Genomic DNA, 5,054 nt, shown 5'->3' on the forward strand with positions numbered 1-5,054 from the left:
GCTACGTACTTGTAAAAAATGACACTAATGCCATATAACTCCCTCTCTTTTGCAAAATTTGCAGCAGATAGATCACACAACACCCCAGCAGGCACACCACAAAGGCCGGTTGTAACTCCCTCCCTTGTGATTTGTAGCCTCCAAAACTTAATAGAGGGGCAGCTATGAGTTGTTTCCACCTCAGTGGCAATGAGAGAGAAAATGGGAACAGAAGGGTCAGTAAAAGAGAGGAAGGCCCTCAACAGTGGATGATACAGGGACAGAAGCAGTGAGCTTAAGAATATGGATGATGAGGGTGGATAGGACAACAGGACAGAACAAGATTCAGATCTGTTGAATAGGGTCACCATGAGTTGTACTTGACTCGGCAGCACCTAACAAGAACAATTCCTTGGAAAGTGGCATCATGGTTGGAAAGGTGGAGGGTCAGCATAAGAGAGAGAAGATCTTCAACAAGAGGCCCTGACACAGTGACTATAGCAATGGGCTTGCTAAGGTATGTCAGAGATGATGATAATGGCACAGGATAAGACAGGATTCAGATCTATTGTTCATAGGGTTCCTATGAGTTATACTCATGTGAAACTTATGCCTAAGACCAAGAGGCTGTTGTGCAAGCATAGCAAAGGAACACTGTTGCATGGTTTAAAATTAAGAAGGGAGTGTGTCAGAATTGTAACTTTTTTACATGAAGGGAGTTGTCAGAGTTGCAACCTTTCTGCATGAAGGGAGTGTGTCAGAGTTATATCCTTTCTGCATACCTGTTTATTTGTATGCTGAGCAAATCAGTCAAGAAGCTGGAGACTCTGAAGAAGAATGTGGTATCAGAATCAAAGGTAGATTCATGGATTATGCACACTATGCAGATGACACAGCCTGCTTACTGAAAGTGAGAAAGACTTGAAACACTTGATGGAGAAGATCAAAGACTACAGTCTTCTATATGAATTGCATCTCAATGTCAAGAAAACAAAAATTCTCACCACTGGACCAGTATCCAACGTTATGATAAATGGAGAAAAGACTGAAATTGTCAATGACTTCATCTGACTCATATCTACAGTCAACACCCTTGGTAGCAGTAATAAGAGGATCAAGAGATGTATTGCACTAGAAAAGTCTGCAGTCAGAAGCCTCTCCAAATTGTTGATGGGTAGTAATTTCAGTTTGAAGACCCAGGTGCATCTGATTTAGGCTGTGGTCTTTTCAGTCACTTGCTGTGCATCTGAGAGTTGGACAGTGAATAATGATGATAGAATTGATGTCTTTGAGCTGTGGTATTGGAGAAGAGTACTGAATATCCCATGGACTGCCTAAAGAACAAACAGATATATCTTGGAGACATTTTGGCCAGAGTGCTTCTTGGAGGAAAAGATGATAAAGCTTCATCTCAAATACTTGAGGATGTTGCTAGAAGAAGCTATTCCTTGGAGAGGAACATCATGTCTGGAAAAGTGAAAGGTAAACAAAAGAGAGGAAGATCCTCAACCAGATGAGTTGACTCAGTGACTGCAGCAATAGCAGTATGGCACAGGATAGGACAGTGTTCAGATCTGTTGTTAATAGGTTCAGTGTTGTGTAGTACTTGACTAGATGGCACCTAACAACAACTGATAGAACAAAAGAGAGGCGATACTTACATTGCTAGTTTGAGGATGATGAGTAGATGTGGTTAAGGGAGTAAATTCCAGTAATTATCTTATAAATGATTGCTGAATCCATCAGCAGATGAGACTAAGCAGAGAAATAGCTTAGATAGAGAAGTGATCAGGAGGGTCTCTGAGGAAGCACTGTGTATGTATAAGCAATGGAAAGAATCGTTTCCTAGAATGGTGGAAGAGCAGATTGCTACAGGCTTGAATAAAGAAAGGTAAATTGATTGGCTCTAAGATTAAAGACAATGCTGTCATTGTTCTTTTTAGAGTTAGGCAAGGTCTGAGTAAAGAACAGGTTGTGAGAAGCTTAGTGATCATTGTGTTGTGGGGTAGTCTACTTTCATTGGAGGTAACTTACTAATGAAGATTTGATGGGTAATTATTACTTTGGATCTAGAAGAAACAAAGGAAAGATGTTTTCCTTAGAGTTTCTCCAAACCTAAAGTTAGAATTGGTGTAGGGAACTATGGAATTTAAGAGTAGTAGTCAAGGTTTAAGATGGCTGCTGAGAAATACAGATAAAATAACAAGGAAATAGAAAATAGGTTTTTAAAAAGAAAGCAAATAAATATCAATCCAGGAAATGTAATTGCTAAAAAAAAAATTATACATATCAGAAAAAAAGTTTCGGAATTTCTCATTGAAGGAGAGGAAATTATCACTGAAACAATTCAAGATCCCTGTAAAACACAGTCTGTAGTTTCCAAAGTCAGTAGTAATACACATGAAAGTAATACCAGCCCCAGGTACATCAGCATGAAGATATGAATAACCTGCAAGCTTCCAGAGAAAGAAAACAGGTTATATAGAAAAGGCGGGGGTGGGGGGGACGGGGACAGAACAGCAACATTGGAGGCAAGGTAGTTGTGAAGTATCTTCAAGTTTTGATAGAAACTAATGTTAGCCTATAATTCTACAGTCAGTCAGATTATTAATCTATTGTGAGGGCAGATAAAAGGTTTTCATACATGCAGGGTCCAGAACTGAAAGATTAAGAGGGAGTAGTGGTATACAACAGATAGGATTTAAACACAACAGAGAAACTAAAGAAGTTGCCAGAGTGTGAGAAGAAGTCTCAGGAAGCGTTCGGCCACAGACAGAGAGGCAGCCAGTCCTGGCACAGGACAGGCTTCCAAGAGAAAGAAGAAGGTAAAACTGACGAGAGTACAAGGTAGCAAGTTTGAAGTGATTCCCATACACCTAGCGGAACCCATTAGTTGAAAGGAGAGGCACAAAATCTAGATGGGATGATTTCAAGTTTCCTATAGTGTTTGTCTTTAGTTTGAAGGTCTCATATTTTACAAGTGGATGGCCAGTCTTACTTCTGTTTTAATCTGGAAGCTCCACTAAAACAAGTCCAACTATGGGTGACCCTGCTGGTCTTTAAAACATCAGTGGCATAGCTTCCAGCATCACAGCAATTCTCAAGCCACCACAATACAGCAAACTGACAGGTGAATGGTGTTGGCAAACACTATTGAGTATGCTTTGGGCTGACAAAAAGAACAAACAAATCTATCTTAAAGGAAGTGCAACCAAGAGTGCTCCTTAGAGACAAGGAGGGTGAAAATTTGTCTTACTTAATTTGGCCATATTTTCAGTAGGAAGCCATCCTTGGTGGCTGCCCCCCATTTAAGATCATTGAGCATAGTTCAGAACAGGGCAAGGTTCAGATCTGTTGTTCACAGGGTCATTATGAATCCTAGTAGATTTTTTTAACTCTAATTTCTTTAATTTTTTAAAATTTATTATTAATTTCAGTGAAAATTTACAGAGACCTTGGGTTTCCATTCATTCATTGTTGCACTCTTCTCCCCTCCCAACCCTCCCCCCTAGTACACTACCCTCTTGGAAAAGTAAAAGAAAAATTCTTGCATTGTTTTACAATCCCTCCCCCAGATCCATTCCACTATACAGCCTTCGCTCTGGACTCCCATCATGACAAAAATACCTAATAATTTTTCCCTCTTAAACAGTTTTCTCCCTCAACTGTTTCAAAGCAGTATACATTATTGAACCCATCTTTCTCAATCTCCCCTCCAACCCCGAGGTCAGGCCTGTTTTATAACAGTGGCACCATGCAGTATTTGTCCTTTTGTGACTGAGATACTTCACTCATCATAATGTCCTCCAGGGTCACCCATTTTGGGTTTGTTTTGGTTTGGTTTGGTTTTTTGTGTTGTTGTTTTTTTTCTTTAATTATTAATTTCAATGAAACTGTACAGAGACTTTGGATTTCCATTCATTCATTGTTGCACTTTTCTCCTCCCAACCCTCCCCCCTAGTACACTACCCTCTTGGAAAAGTAAAAGAAAAATTCTTTCATTGTTTTACAATCCCTCCCTTCAGGTCCACTCTACTATAAGCCTTCACTCTGGACTTCTGTCATGACAAAAATACCTAATAATTTTCCCTCTTAAACAGTTTTCTCCCTCAACTGTTTCAATGCAGTATACATTATTGAACCGATCCTACTCAGTCTCCTCCCAACCCTGAGGTCAGTCCTGCTTTACAACAGTGGCACCATACATCATTTGTCCTTTTGTGACTGAGATATTTCACTCAACATAATGTCCTCCAGGGTCACCCATTTTGATTAATATTGCACGACTTTCTTCTTTTTTAATGCAGCATAGGATTCCATTTTGTGAATATACCACAGCTTCTCTATCCATTCGTTTTTGTTTCCAGGCCCCTGCTATTGTGAACAAAGCCGCGATAAACATGGGTGTGCATATATCTGCTTGGATGTCAGTTATGGTCTCTTTGGGGTATATTTCCAGTAGTGGGATTGCTGGCTCAAATGGTATCTCTATTTGCAACTTTTTGAGAAAGCGCCATACCGCCTTCCACAGTGGTTGCACCATTTTACACTCCCATCAACAGTGAATAAGGGTTCCAGTTTCTCCACAACCTCACCAGATTTGTTCCTTGATGTTTTGTTAAATTTTGCTATTCTAACTGGGTTGAGATGATATCTCATAGTTGTTTTAATTTGCATCTCTCTTAGAGCTAGGGAATTTGAACATTTCTTCATGTGCTTGTTAGCCATCTGAATGTCTTCTTTGGTGAAGTGTCTATTCATATCCTGTGCCCAATTTTCTATTGGATTATTTACCTTTATCTTGTTGTGGTGCTTGAATTCTAATAGATTTGATGGCACAAACAACAACATCACCATAGCCTTTGTATTTTCTCTAGGACATCCTCCCATACCTTCACACAAGTGAAACAACTTTGATGGTGGATAGATAAGGTTATTTTACCGTTTAAATGCTTTGACCAGTCATCTATATAGACAAATGTGTTGCTCAGAAAATAAATTTAACCAAAACAGATCTCATTCTCTTACAGCCTGAACTTCTTCACTGAAGACTGCAACAACTTTCCAGTGTGAAA

Source organism: Elephantulus edwardii, unplaced genomic scaffold (assembly GCF_000299155.1).
Source record: "Elephantulus edwardii isolate Elephantulus edwardi_28Jun2011 unplaced genomic scaffold, EleEdw1.0 scaffold00105, whole genome shotgun sequence".
Lineage (NCBI taxonomy): Eukaryota > Metazoa > Chordata > Mammalia > Macroscelidea > Macroscelididae > Elephantulus > Elephantulus edwardii.